Genomic DNA, 16,092 nt, shown 5'->3' with positions numbered 1-16,092 from the left:
TGATCTTCCATGAGATTTTAAAACCTGATCTGCATAGATTCTCCATTTTGTTATTCTGCAGTCAGCACATTCACATCAAACTAACAGAAATATAACTATAGTTTTAAAATCTGTAATTTCTCAAATGTGGAAATTCTTCAAGGTGTATTCCTAATCTCTCTGTGTTTGATTGACTCATATATTTTTCTTAAAATATTTTGTCTTTTTTATTATACAGGCAATCTCCGAGTTACACGTGTTCACTTAACGCTCATTCAAAGCTAGTACTTATGAGCAAGTCCTGAAGTTATAAATATTGCAGCACCACGGCAGTCATTCGCCCTTACGAGTGACCACAGTAGCTCTGCAACATTTATCTTGGTTATTCCCTCCCTCCCCACCCCCGCTTTGGGTCTCCCTAGGCACCAGGCCTTCAATACTCACCCTGCGAAGATCGAGATCCTTCACTTTCTTGGTTGCTCAAGGCCTTTGGTACGTTCGCAGAGAATGGAGGCCTAAAGTAACACAAGATCACATCAGATCAGTGGGGCGAGATCTCATACTACTGATCTCATATGATCGCATGGTAGTTTAGGCCTCTGTTCTCTGCAACAGAGAATGGAGTCAAAGCTGGGGGATGCTTCCACATGCCTCCGGAGGCTGAATCAGGGCTCCAGAGGGGCTCCAATCAGGCCTGGAAAAGGGTCTGGAGACTGGATCAGGCCATGGGGGAGGCACAGAAGCCTACCCCAGCCTCAAAGCTGGGCAGCAGCATCCTGAAAAAGGCCTCTGGAGCCCATATTGGGCTGCAGGGGGGCACAGAAGCCTCCCCCAGCCTCTGATCTGGGCCACAACGGCCTGGAAAAGGCCTCTGGAGCCCAGATTGGGCACAAGGTGGTTGAAGAAGCGTTCCTCGGCCTTGAATCCGGACAGCAGCAGGAACCGCAGCAGAGAGGAGATGGTTCTTTTCCAGGTGAGTCCAACATGGCAGGAAAGGAGGGGGAAGCATGCAGTATCTTAGTAGGTCAGGGAGGCCTTGGGAGCCTGTTCCAGCACTAGGCCCTTCATGGCCTTCCCCACCCTGAGATACCTCATGTTTGCTTAACGAGCTGTGTGCATTTTAACGAGTAAGAGAGTGATCTCGTACCTCAAACAAGGTTCACTCTACGAGTGTTATGAGTGGAATGGGCAGGCTCCATTACACTCAAAACTTGAAGACTACCTGTATACTCTTAATAGATTTCATTCTACGTCTACAATACTTTGTTAACTATAGACCCAAATGAATGAACTGGAGATTTCCTACCAAGCACATTATTTCTGTTCTTTTTATTATATATTCACAAAAATGAGTGAGATGGCGAAGATTTCGGCCTATTTGAAAGATCACTCGCAAGAACGCTATATTATGGAATGGAGAAAATGGATTGAGTTTATCCAGAACAAGTATAGGGTTAAGAAGTTTCATGTAGCATTTGAATAAGTCTTCTTTCTTTTTTTCTTTTTCTATTTTAGTTTCTCTCTATATATTTAATATTACTAAGGTTTGTCTTATCCTATATAAGCTAGAGAGTGATGGATTTTAGAGTTTATGGTTGTTAGTATATGGTTGTTTATGATTGTTTTTTTATATATACCTTGTATTTAGCTCTGGGAAGTCGGGGGGGGGGGGAGGGGGGGAGGGGGGAGAGGTAGGGGGGAGGGAGAAGGGAGGGGGAGGGAGGATTGTTAAAGATAAATTGTATGTTAAAACTTTTCAATAAAAAAAAATGAGTGAGATACGTGTGAGCAACAGAAGGAAATTGTATGACCAATCTTGGCAATAATATTCAAAAGTGGGTTTTCCTCATTTTTGAGCTCAACATTCTTTTTGCGTGCCTACCCTGACTCTTCCTGCAACTATATCAAAATATGAAAATCCATATCATGTTTTAGTCCTGTTGGCTTTAGCTGAAATGTGTTAAAAGGGGATTTTCTAGTAACTGATGTTGAAGATATTCCTTTGGTTTTTATGAAACTTTTAGAAAATTTTAGGACTTCACATAATATCCAGTGAAATGGCTGTTCCATTTTCACCATTCAAGAATGCAGAGAACTTGTAGGTTCAGTTTTAATATTGTGTGCAATGTTATTTAATGGAAGCCATATTCTTCCATTCTTTGTCTCTCATATCTTTCATTCAATAATACCATTTTCTTGCAGGATGATCTGAAACAATTAAAATGTGTACTCCTTTTTGTCAATATAACTATCAGTAGCTAAGAAATCATCAGAGTCTTCACTTGCCTGCTGATTAAAACCATAGGTTATTTTCTTTTCCTTTTTAGGACAAATAGTGTTCTGCTTTTAATCACTAGCACTTTTGACAACTAAAAATTGTTGTCATTCAGTGTTCCTGTCAGTGGGAGATCACCCATCGCTATTTGCATACATTCCAAGCTTCTCCTTAGATGCAAGAGGCTTCTTTCTGTACCTTGATAAGGGAAATTTCAATTAATGCAAACTTTTGATGCTGAGAAATAAATCTCTAACCCTGTTTCTAGGCTTAAATGTGCCTCATTTCTTAGCTAAAGCATCTTGAGATACATTTACACCCCAAAATAAATGTCTATTTTCACAGATGTGCTGATCTCAGGATAAGACAAATAGAATTCTAATAATTTAAGACCTGAGCCTCCCCCCTCAAAAAAAGTCAGTAAGCAATATGAGTAAAATGCTGGCTGGAGAAGTCTGGTCATCTGGGAGTTGAAATCTGTGTATTTTAAAGTTGCTGAGACTGAAAAACACTGCAACTGTCAAATACAAAAAACCAGGAACAAGTATAGAGTTCAAAACACTAAAAGTTTATTTCATGTTACCTATACACAGAAATGTATGCATGCATAACGTGAATTATTTATCACTTAAATGTGATAGAATTTGGATCAACTAAGCCCTTCTTTAATTTACTTTAATGAACTATGAAATTTGTGATTATCAATGTACCGGTAGTGCTGATTTTCAATAAAGACACAGATTCATGACTGAACTCACCATCAATATTTGGCCTTCTTTTGGAGCTATTTTCTGAATCACAGGGAGCATGGAGTATCGCTTGCTGGCTAGCACTGGTGGAAAAATTCCCATGCCTTCCAGTCCATGTTTATTAGCCTCTTGGTGTGTAGTGTATGCTGCTAGCATACACAGGAAATGCCAGCGCAGCAGGGGGCTGGTCAGCTCCAGGCGATAACCGCTGAGGCAGGAAAAGCCGGATGGAGCAAGTTTGACAGCCCCCGGCATGGTCAGCTCTGGCGGGAAGCCAGGGTTTAAACCTATTGGCCACATGCACTGGCGGGAAGGCCAGGTTCAATTCTATTGGCCATCATTCACCTGGGCAGGTATAAGAAACACCAGGTAAACCCCTTTGTCCCAGATTCATTCCTGATCCGAATAAAAGAAATACTACCCAGCTCAAGTGTCCGTCTCTCTGTGCGACCACGCGACTTTGCACTGGCGACGAGAATGGGATCCTGCATCGGACAACGCTAGCCACGGACAGAATCCAATCGGCAGCCCCGGATCCAGACGCAGGACAACCGAGACGACAAGATGACACAACTGGGTCAGTATCCCCTTTTCAATAGCGGCCGCCCTGAGGAGTGGGAAGCCGTCGTGGGGCAGATAGAATGCTACCTGAGGGCGAACGGGGTGAAGGAGGACCGGCAGAGAGCGGCGGTACTGCTCTGCAGCTGCGGCACAGAAACCTACCAGCTGGCGGTCGGCCTCTGCGCACCCGATGACATCCACTCCATCGGCTACAACGAATTGCTGGGGAAGCTGTCTGAACATTTCAAGCCTGAGACGTCCGAGATCGCCTGGCGGTATCGTTTTGAAAAACGGGATCAGTGACCAGGTGAGTCTGCCAAACAGTATATGGCAGCTCTGAGGCTGGCAGCTCGCCTCTGCAATTTCGAAAATCTAGAAATTAGGCTGCGGGATTGGCTTGTTTGCGGGGTGAGGGACAGGAAGCTGCGTCAGAAACTTTTTGCTAAGCAGAAACTGACCCTGAGGGATGTCCAAGACGAACTCCTAGCCTGGGATGCAGCCGAGGAGCCCGAGACAAGGGAAGGCGGATCCATCCACCAGGTGAGAAGAGGCACCGACGCAGACGGGGCAGAGCTGGAGGTGGATGCCATCAGCCGACCTCAGCGATCCTTCAACCCCAACCGAGACCAACCACGGCAGGTGAGAGAGACCAGGAGTGCAGATGCGGAGCGAGTGGACCCCGGTCTACCCAGCCTCACGGTCACAGTGCGAATCGCCCTCGGTCTACCCAGCATTGCGGCTGCAACTCCCGGTCTACCCAGAACAGCGGTTACGGACAGCCCCGGTCTACCCAGTGCTCTGGCTGTGGCGCGAGCGGCTCCTGGTCTACCCGCTGTGCAAGCTGCGGAGGACAGCATCCCCGGTCTACCTGCCGTTTCAAGTCAGCGAAGTGTCGGTCGTGCGGAAAAACGGGGCACATCGCGGTGGTCTGCAGAGGCAAGCAGCGGGACAGCCTACACGAGGTGGAAGCTGAGTTCCAGTATGCCACAGGTACTGGGAAGCGGTCGTTGGGTCTAACTGTGAGTCACACGTCGGGACGGCCGGGCATTTTCAAAACGGGCTCCTGCGGCGCTAGCCCAAAAAATAAAACTGAGGGTGAAGCTGCAAGGGGTCCCCTGCTTGATGGAGCTGGACTCAGGGTCAGCCGTATCCATCATCTCCGCCAGAACGTTTTTAGACATTTGCAAGCGGAGCGGCCAACGGGTTCCCTTGAGAACATCCAGACTGACCCTCTCTGACTTTCAAAATTCACCGATCAAAATCCGGGGGGAGGCGTTGTTGTGGGTGCAGTACAAGGGATTCAAGGGTAAATTAAGTGTGTTGGTCGTTGAGGGCCAGCGGACTAGCCTTGTGGGGTTAGGGTGGTTTAACGCCTTGGGCATCAAAATCACAGGGATTAATCAAACACGGAGCCATTTGTCCCTAGAAGCAGTCTGCGAGGAATTCGCGGACGTGTTCGATGGGCAGTTGGGAAAGTACACGGGTCCCCCAATCTCATTTAGACTAGATCCCCAGGTACAACCCATAAGGATGAAGGCGAGGCGTGTTCCATTCGCGTTAAAGCAAAAGATAGAGCGGGAATTGGATAAGCTGGTAGACCAGGGGGCGTTAACACCAGTGGATGGAGCAGATTGGGAAACTCCCATCGTAACGCCAATTAAAGCAAATGGGGAAATTCGTATCTGCGCTGATTATAAAGGGACGATAAACCGAGCTTTAAGTGCCCATTCCTATCCGGTCCCTGCAGTCAGCAGCATCTTAGCATCCCTACAAGGCGGGTCGGTGTTCGCTAAATTGGACCTCACCCAAGCTTATCAGCAATTGCCGGTAGACCCAGGGGCTGCTAGAGCACAAACGATCATCACTCACAAGGGAGCGTTCCGGGTAGACCGGTTGCAGTTTGGGGTTAGCGTAGCACCGGGGATATTTCAGGAGGTGATGGAAAGGACGCTTAAGGGAATACCAGGGGTTTGCCCTTATTTTGATGACGTCCTGATCGCAGCCAGCTCCCCGGACGTGCTGGCGACCCGTTTAAGGACGGTCCTTGAGAGGTTCAGGGGGGAAGGTCTCAAACTCAAAAGGGAGAAGTGCAGGATTGGGGTCCCAGAGACAGAATTCCTGGGGTTCAGGATAGATGCTCAAGGCATCCACCCATCTGCATCAAAGGTGAGGGCAATCAAAGAAGCCCCTGCTCCCAAAAACAAGCCTGAATTGCAGGCGTTCTTGGGGCTCCTCAATTTCTACCACACATTCCTGCCTCACAAAGCCTCAATTGCAGAACCCCTACATAGGCTACTTGACAAGCAAGCACCTTGGGAATGGACTGACAAACATGCAAAAGCATTCCAAACACTAAAAAACATGTTAGCAAGCGATGCCACTGTCACCCATTTCAGGGAGGATCAGCCAATCTGTCTTGCGTGCGATGCATCCCCTTATGGGATTGGAGCAGTGCTCAGCCATCTCAAGGAGGATGGAACTCAGGCTCCCATCGCCTACTACTCCAGAACCCTGTCAGCTGCAGAGCGGAACTACGCCCAGATAGACAAGGAGGCACTGGCAGTGGTTGCTGGAGTAAAGAAATTTCATGATTACCTGTATGGCAGAGATTTCATAATCTTCACAGACCATAAACCTTTATTAGGACTATTCACAACTGAGAAACAAACACCACAGATTTTGTCACCTAGAATGCTAAGATGGTCAACATTTCTCTCTGCATATTCTTGTAAATTGATACACAGACCAGGGAAGGAGATGGGGCATGCTGATGGTCTCAGCAGACTGCCCCTAATGGACAGGGAGCTGGACCCAGCACCGGCTGCCCAAATCCTGGCAATCCAAGAACTGCCAGAATGCCCCCTCAACGCGAAGGACATAGCCACAGAGACACCAAAAGACAAGGTTCTGAGCAGGGTTCATTCGTGGGTGAGTAGTGGGTGGCAAGACAAATCACCAGGGCAAGAGTTCACTGCTTACTTCTCAAGAAGGTTTGAACTGTCCACACACAAAGGGTGCCTTTTGTGGGGAAACAGAGTCATAATTCCCACAAGGCTCAGGGAAAGAGTTCTCCAATCACTACATGAAGGACACCCAGGGATAGTAAGAATGAAGGCTCTAGCAAGGAGTTACCTGTGGTGGCCAGGGTTGGACAAGGAGATAGAAGCACAGGTAGCGGGGTGTTACACATGCTAGAGGACACGGCCAGAACAACCACATGCACCAGTCCATAAGTGGGAGGAAACACACTCACCCTGGTCCAGGGTGCACATAGACTACGCTGGCCCATTCCAAGGTCACACATTTCTGGTAGTTGTGGATAGTCATTCAAAATGGCTTGAGGTGGTACCTGTAAGCAGCATGACATCAGCAGGGACCATCCAAGCATTGAGGGGGATATTCGCTACACATGGGTTGCCTGATGTAATCGTGTCAGATAATGGAACGCAATTTACTTCCTCGGATTTCCAGGTGTTCCTGAGGACCTTGGGGATTAGACACGTCACCTTGGCCCCCTTCCACCCTGCCAGTAACGGATTGGCAGAACGATTCGTGAGAACAACAAAAGATGCACTCAAGCGCATAGTACAGGGAGATTGGAAGCAAAGACTAGCCACATTCCTCCTTCACCAACACGCAACACCTTGCACTGCCACAGGCAAAAGCCCAGCAGAACTCAGATGGGGGAGACGCCTCATTACAACTTGAGACAGGCTTCATCCAGACAGAGTAGCCGCAGACACGGGGAACCCCAACATCAAGACACATTTTACCTCAGGGGACCTCATTTGGGCCAGGAACTACAGTACGGGTTATCCATGGGTGCCAGGGGAAATTATAGAGCAAACAGGGCCCCTTTCCTACAGAGTAAGGGTGGAGGGGGGACTCCTGTGGAAAAGGCATCTGGATCAACTGAGGAAAAGGACTCCTGAAAGGGTGGCAGAGGACACACTGGGGGGTGAGGAGGAAGATCCAACACAAAAGCCAATACAAACACATTCACCAAGGAGGATGGTTGGGGGGGAGCAATGGCAACCCCTGTACAGGCAGGAGTCTGATAGAGAAACCAGGCAGTCACCAGGAATCAGCAAATCACACACACAGACACACAGCAACCTTCCTCAACAGGAGCTTCAGGAAGGAAGGAATAGCCACGCCACCATACCTCTGGAAGATCATGTACCAAGAAGGTCAAGTAGGCCACACAAAGCGCCAAGCTACCTCGCTGACTATGTACGTTCATAAGGGGGCAACAGATCAACAAGTGTATCCATTGTAACCGTGTTTTGTAAATATGTGTATATAGTTGGAGATGTTATGACAGAGGAAAATCCTCACTATGGGGGAAGGGGTGTAGTGTATGCTGCTAGCATACACAGGAAATGCCAGCGCAGCAGGGGGCTGGTCAGCTCCAGGCGATAACCGCTGAGGCGGGAAAAGCCAGACGGAGCAAGTTTGACAGCCCCCGGCATGGTCAGCTCTGGCGGGAAGCCAGGGTTTAAACCTATTGGCCACATGCACTGGCGGGAAGCCCAGGTTCAATTCTATTGGCCATCATTCACCTGGGCAGGTATAAGAAACACCAGGTAAACCCCTTTGTCCCAGATTCATTCCTGATCCGAATAAAAGAAATACTACCCAGCTCAAGTGTCCGTCTCTCTGTGCGACCACGCGACTTTGCATGGTGGCTAATAGCCACTGAGCTATATCTGCTTTTGGTTTCATCCAACAAGGCTGCCTTATTTTCTTATGCTTTTCTGATTTAGTATCTTATTGAAGAAACTCTGTGAAGCATGAGCATCACATCAGGAGGCTTGTAACTGTAGGGAAAACACTCAGCAAGACAAACATATCAACCTCCACACACACACTTTCTAGAAATATGAAATAATATCCAGATATTTTGAATGATGGTGCTTTAGGTTTCTAAATCAAAAAATGTTATTTATTATCCATATTGTCCATGTATTAGATTATATCCTGGACCATACTGGCATCATCAAGGTGCACTCCTTGTTTATATGTAAATACTTCTTACTATTTCATTGCTGTCTACTCCTGAAAATTGTTGATTGTACCTGCTCTAGAAATTGTCATTGCCAAAAATAATGCATTTGTTGATTTCAGTTGGAATCAATCAAAAAAATTGCAACTTTGAAAGCTTAGGATCCAAAATTTTAAAGTAAAGTAAAATTTAAATGTTAAGAGATATTAGAAATTACTAGTTCTCTATCATTCCCCTCCATTTGGCACACAGAAGATGAGTGGGCATTTAAGTATTCTAAATAGTATGGAAGGTGCATTTAGCACTGCTTGTCTGGGAGTCATGTTTCATTCATCATCTTTCTTAAATAAGAGTCAATATTTCAGTGGAGTACTATGCAATCATCTCATGGGGGGAGAGAGCATTTGAGGCCATATCTTTCAACCAGGGCATCAAATATCATTACTACAAAGATTTTAAAAGATCAAGGATCGGACTTTTGAACCCCTCACAAAATACTACACATATACACAAATGTGGATATACAGTACAAACAATGAAGTGCCACAACAGCATATCCACATGCTGATTACTGAAATATGCCAAAGATGAACCAAAAAAGGATGCATCAATCAGTAATAATGTGCTAAATAGAGCTTTTGAGAAACAAAGGGGAAATGCTGGTATACTTAAGGAATAAATAAATACTATCCACAGAAATACACAACACAAAGAGTGAAAGCTTTCTTGAATTGATTTTTTAGAGTAAAAAAAAAGAAATGACATTGTTATAGTGTATACTACAACCACCCAACTAAGCTGAGGAAATTGATGAACTGTTTGCTAATCAGTCAGCTAAGATATGCAGGAAAAACACCACTGTAGAAATGGGGGACTTTGACTATCTGACATCAATTGGAGACAGAACAACAGACTTGTAAGGGACCTTGGGGGTCTTCTAATTCAACCCCCTGTTCAAACAGGAGACCCTAAACCTCTTCTTAAAAACCTCTAGTGATGGAGCACCCACTACTTCTGGAAGCAAGCCATTCCATTAACAGGAAATCATGACCATGGTATCCTTTTGGGCCATCTGCAGGGTTTGGTGCTGGCAATACAGTTTTGTGCTGGTTTGGCTCCTTTCTCCAAGGCCAGTCCCAAATGGTGTTAATAGGGAGTAAGAGATCCAGCCCACAGCTGATCCTTTGTGGCATACTGCAGGGCTCAGTTCTCTTGCCATTCATTTTTAACTTCTACAAGAAGCCATTGGGTGAGATCACTTGCTACCTGAGTATTCTGATGATACTCAACTTTACATATCCACTCCTGATGATCCTGGTGTTGCTGTTGCTGCCCTCTTGCAGTGCCTGGAGGCTGTGGGGGCCTGGATGGGGAACACCAGGATTCAGCTGAACTCTGGCAAGACTGAATGACTTTGGGTGCACAGAGTTTCCAGATCTGAAAGTTGCACTACTGTAGACAGACCTGATTTACAACTTGGAGTTCTCCTGACTTGCAATTCCTGCTTGAATAGCAAGAGGAAGTGACAGCTCAGAGACCCTTTGTACAAGTTTAGACTGTGCACTAATGTAGCCTTTCCCAGATCAGAAGTCTTTGCACTCAGTCTTTCAACCCCTGATTATCTCATATCTGTACTACTGAAATGTGCTGTACATGAGGCTACCTTTGAAAAACATTCAGAAGCTTCAACTGTGGGGACCTGGATAGTTATTAGTGTTGATTATTACTTTTAAAGACTGCATGGCGTAGGTGCAGATTACTTGAGGAACCATCTCTCCCCACTGGGATTGGCCTGCCCCACCCATGCTGGAAGAGGAGGCATGTTGTGGGCTCAGTCAAGAAATTCTGGCTGGTGGGGTCCAAGGGAAGAGCCTTCTCTGCCATGGCTCCTACCCTTTGGAACATTTTACCTTCTGAGGTGAGATTGGCTCTCATCCTTCTGACCTTTCACAAGAATCTGAAGACTTAGCTCTGCCAGATAATTTGGGTTCCTGCAGGAGAGCATCACACTGGAGATGGTTGATGAATTAAGAGGCAATCTCATCTTCCCCCACATATCATGTTACCTCCCCCCTCCCCATTTTAACTATAATTTTATTTTGATTGTGATTTCTATTTTTATAGTTTTAGAAATATTTATCTGTTAGGATTTAATACCTAATGCTGTAAACCTTATTTCAATGTGAGATGGGTGGCCAATAAATTAAATACATTTAATGAATAAATAATAAATAAAACAAAAACCTTCTTTGCTTCTCTCTTCATGCAAAAAGGAAAAAAAAAACAGTCCTACCTATCAAAAGCAGCACTGTGGGAGACAGCAGGAATGCAGGTCAAAATGGGCAGGAAAATGGTAACAGAACACCTATCCATTCCAGGTGAGTTCAAATTGCCAGGATTAGATGGCTTGCATCTAGTGGTGGGATTCAAATATGTGGACAACCAGTTCTCTGTGTGGATGCAGTTTCCAGAAGTCCATTCTGGGCCTGGGCAACAAAAAATTAGCTTCCAGTTCTACTGAAGTGGTGCGAACCAGCTGAATCCCACCACTGTTTACATCCCAAGGAGCTGTTGGATGTGATCTTGGAACAGAATCTTTCACAGATCCTGGAGCATGGTGGAATTACAAGAGGACTAAAAAAGAACTGATGTGGTTTCAGTCTTCAAAATATGCCACACAAACCTTATTGCATTCTTCGATAAATTGAGTAAATTTGTGGACCAGGGAAATGTTGTGGATATAGTATACTTCAGATCCTTCAGTAAGGTATTTGACCACACTTGTAACACCCCTAAAGTGTGAGTTGCATTGCTTGCCATTGTTTTTTCAGGTGAAATTCAAGGTGTTGGTAGTTACCTTTAAAGCCCTTCCTGGCTTGCAACCAGTATACCTGAGGGATTGTCTCTTTCCAGTTATTTCTAATCCATTCAATTCTATCCAGTAGGTTAGGTATGCTACAGGTCCCACCAGCCAAGCAATGTTGGTTTATGAGGCTAGGAGGTGTGCCTTCTTGTCCATAGCCCCTGACCTCTGGAATATTATTGCTCCAGAGATTGGGATGGCCTTTGTAAGATCTTGAAGATCTAGTTATGTGCTTGGGGCCTCAAGCTGTTAAAAGCTCCATTTCTTGTTTATATTGATATTCATGGTTACAATGTTTCTTAGTTGTTATATTTATATATTTATTTTTATATTATGTTTGTACTTGGTTTTTATTCACTTTATGACTGTTCTCCAGCCAAAGTCACTTGTTTGAGACGGGCAGCTATAGAAAACAAACACTATGAACTTATTTCTTTATAAGAAAAATATGAATTTTCAGCCAAATCATTCACTAATTATGTCAGGATCCTACAATGCTGTTGATTTGACCTTGAAGATTTAACTTCATTCAAAATAAACAGATACTCCATGTCTATAATTCCCATCATTCTCAAATTCTTCTTTCCACTTTCTATATATACCTTTTTCTGTTTTAGATCTTCATTAAATAACTGTCCACATTATCTTATTTTGTGACTTCATTGTTTTTATTGGAAGTATTTCCAAAACTATTTTTATTTTCTTCTTTTTATTAAAGTCCCATCCATTTGAGTTCCTTTTTCCATTTATTTCTCCTGCCATGCATTTTACTTAATCATTGTATTTCTTAAAATACATTGTGTTCTAAGTCCAAGAAACATGCTGCTTAGAAAGGGGGCCCATAGCTATTTTTATCCTAAAAAACATAGGTTTGGCATTGCATAAATATTATGCTAACCATGTCTAATAGAAGACATTCAAGAAATTCTTATCAAAGCAGCTTCCCAACTAAGAATAAGTATTCTAAGCTTTTACAAGGGGCGCACAGAATGAAAAAAAGCATCTTTATTCCAGTGAAATGGGCTGTGTGCAATAAATAGTATAAATTCTTTGTGCTTGCCAGCTAAGGGAACAAGAGGGACAGCTGTACTGGACTTAATTCTTACTAAGAGGGATGAAATGGTTGAGGGAGTAGAAATGACAAGAACTGTGGGGGAGAGTGACTATGACATATTTGAATTAGTAACTTAAACCAAGTCAGACTGATTTCAACAAGCTAAGAAAAAAACTAGGAAAGATTGCAATAGTGGTGAATATCTGTAGCTCAGATGTAGGATGAGGGTGAATTTTCTGATTTTGTGAGTTTCCAAACGTTTCATTACCAGGCTACATAACATCTTCAGTGGAGTTTAGGGGATATTAATGTCCATATTCTGCTTATAAGGGCTTTGTGTAGTTAGTAGGTATTGTGATGGATCAGGTGTGGATGTGTCAAGTGAGGGTCTTGTGGTGGGTCTTGTGATTGGTCAGATGTGTCATCAGGGGGAGTGTTGTGATGGGTTTTGTGATGGGAGGTTACATCAGGTAAGAGTCATTGGTTGGTGAAGTCCTGGTTTTGGGGGGGGCGGGCTTGCATGGGTTGGTTGAGGGTTGGTGCTGACTCTGGTTAGCTGTGAGGTTGATTTGGATTCTGAGGGTTTGAGGCTGGTTGTAGGTCAATGTGTTGATGGAATTGTTTCTGGAGTGCCAAGCTTCTATGAACTCACAAATGTGGTGGGTAGTAGTGTGGCTGATGATTTTTGTGTTGTTCCAGTCGAACTAGTGTTGTTTGGGTAGAGATTAAGGATTTGGGATTGTGGAATTTTATTGCCAGCCAGTGTTCATGGATCCTGGTTTTTAATTGATGTGATGTTTGTCCCATGTAGAATTGGTTGCAATTGTTAGAGTTGATTTTGTAGATTACATTTTTTTTCATCATGTATCTTGTCTGTAGTCCTGGACAATGCCTGGCAGAGTGTGGCTGTGGGTTTGTGAGAGCTATTGCTATTGATCTGATCTCTCTGTGTGGGTTTGCTGTAGATGTAGGTTTCCAGTTCTCCATTGTCAATGTTGAGGAATGGGAGTCTGTTGTCTATTTCCTCTTCACATGTGAATTTGATCCCAGGGAATATGTTATCGAATAGCTGGTGTGTTTCTTCAATTTGGATGCATTTGATGATGATGAAAGAATCATGTATATAGCGTGTCCAGAATTTTGGTTGGATGCTGGGTAGAGCTATGGATTCAAGTTGTTGCGTGACTGCTTCTGCTATTAGGTCTGAAATAGGTGATCCCATCAGGGTGCCTTGTAATGCAATAAAATAAATAAATAAACCACCCTGAGTCCTCAGGGAAAGGGCGGTATATAAATGCAATAAAATAAATACTTGCTTATAGATTTTCCTGTTGAATTGGAAGCATGTGTTGGGGCATAGATCCAGGAGTTTCATGATGGTTTCTGTGGACATGGGGTGTTCGTGGTAGCATCATCTTTGTGGATATAGTGTTTAGTGAGTAGGTGTTGCATGATTTGTTTAACCAAGTCAATGTCAACAGAGGTGAAGAGCAAAAATCCAGAGGTGATTTCTAATTGGGAACAACAATAGATATGTTTTTTTCTTAGGATAGAGGAATTAATTTAACCATCTCTATTTTTTTCCTTGCTGTGGGAAATTATATTTTTGTTTGTAGATTTGTTTACTCTTTATAAACTATCATCACTTATATTAAAAAAATTTACTAACATTTCTTTAACCTTAAAGAGAAACACCCCCCCCTTTAAAAATAAACAAACACCCATTTTAAGACTAGAATTTTCTTTGAAAATATTTCTAAAATCAATAATACATCTTTTTTACTTCCTCCTAAAATTCATACTTTCAAATTCATTTTTATAATATTTTACAAGCTAAGGTCTATTCAAGAATTGTATATGGGGGGAAAATTCCAAACCACTTTATAAACTACATTAGAACTTTCTTTCAATTACATATATCAGACTAGTAAAAATCCATCCTAACTCCAATTGCCTCATTAAGTTTAAATCTCTCCCTCCAGCTTATCCACAGAATAAAATTTTCCTCTTTTCTGGAATTTTTATCAAGTCTCCCTTTCTCAAAGAATTCTCAACCTTGTTAACGTTCAGAAAGAAAAAGTCCCAAACTTGTCTTCCTGAGAATTGTGGATTTGCTTGGAGCTCTTGTTTCAGTTACACTGAGAGAGTCCATCATCATAATAAAGATTGCTGCCAGATTTGTATTCCAGAATTACAGTTACGTCCTTTACATTGTCAGATATTTGTGAAATTGCCTCAGTGGTTTGATAACTTCCTGTGAACATGGCTGATGGTTGACATGCCCAGAGAGGCTTCTGTCTCTGAATTGCCATTTTTTCGACTTACTAACAGAAAGAACAGGCATTCCTCTTGTTTATATATTTCTCCTGTCTTAGGGGGAGTCCTTGAATCACACCACCTCATCTTTACAGCAGCGGTTGTTGAGAAACTGTGCTTTGGAGAGACCAGTGAGCCATTCACCAGTTCCATTCCAACATGGCTGCACTTCACTGTTGAAAAAGCAGCTGTTTTGGAATGTATTTTTCAAATGTACATTAGGTTGTGCCTTTCATTTCTTAAGCAATTTATAGATTATCTTCAGAAGCTTATAGAAGCTCTTTTTAGTTGCAGTCTGTTACTCTTCTTTGAAGCTCTGCACCATTTTTGATTTTGATGGAGTAACAAGAAAGAAAACTGTGGTTTTATTTTACTACTTTTATTATGTGCCTTTGGGTTGTTTTGTTGCCAGTGGTGGCAGAAACTTTTTGATTTTTATAAACTCTGATTGGCTAGGATCTAGGAACTGTTTTATAAAAAAGCTACTCTTTGACCACAAAAGGGAGATTAAAAGATGCTGTCAACCTCCAGCTGAAAAGTTCAACCAAAGCAAAATACCAGAGCCATTGTGTTCTCTTATTGAGCAGATACAAACCGGCAGGGTTAAAGGAAAGCTAGCTCTGAGGAAATGGCGGGAAGCAATTAATTAAAAGGATGGAACTTTCCCTCCACTCTCTGACAGGTTCGGGTCACGTTGTTCAGTAATTATTGTGAGAAGAACCTTTAGTTCGCCAAAACAACTCTTCAACAGCTCCCACTCTTACACTGATAAGGACACCTGTGGATTCAAAATTCTCCCCTCTCACTCCTACACTGTTGGCAAGTTAGAAGCACATAGTGGTCCTAAAGCCCATAGGGTTCATAGCTTGACAGGTTCCCCCACCCCACCCCCAGGAAGGAAAGGGAAGCTGAAAAATAAAAAGAATACACATTAATGCTTGCTAATCTTTCCCTTACACTGGTCCCGGTTTATTTTATTTATTTATTTATTCGGTTTATATACCGCCCTATTCCCAAAGGACTCAGGGCGGTTTACAAGGCAAAATTTAAAAACAATCCAATATAAAATTAAAATAAAATTAAATTAAGTCTAGCTGCAAAAATTAAATCACAATTTAAAAACATTAAACCCCTCAGTCCAGACCAGATAGCTGAAAGAGCCAGGTTTTTAGGTCACGGCGAAATGAACGAAGGTCAGGGGCAGTCCGGAGTTCCGTTGGCAGTTGATTCCATAGGGCAAGCGCACCCACAGAGAACGCCCTCCCCCTGTGGATCGCCCGTCGGCAATCC

This window comes from Vipera ursinii (genome assembly GCF_947247035.1).
Source record: "Vipera ursinii genome assembly, chromosome: Z".
Lineage (NCBI taxonomy): Eukaryota > Metazoa > Chordata > Lepidosauria > Squamata > Viperidae > Vipera > Vipera ursinii.
This window is presented reverse-complemented; position numbering follows the sequence as displayed.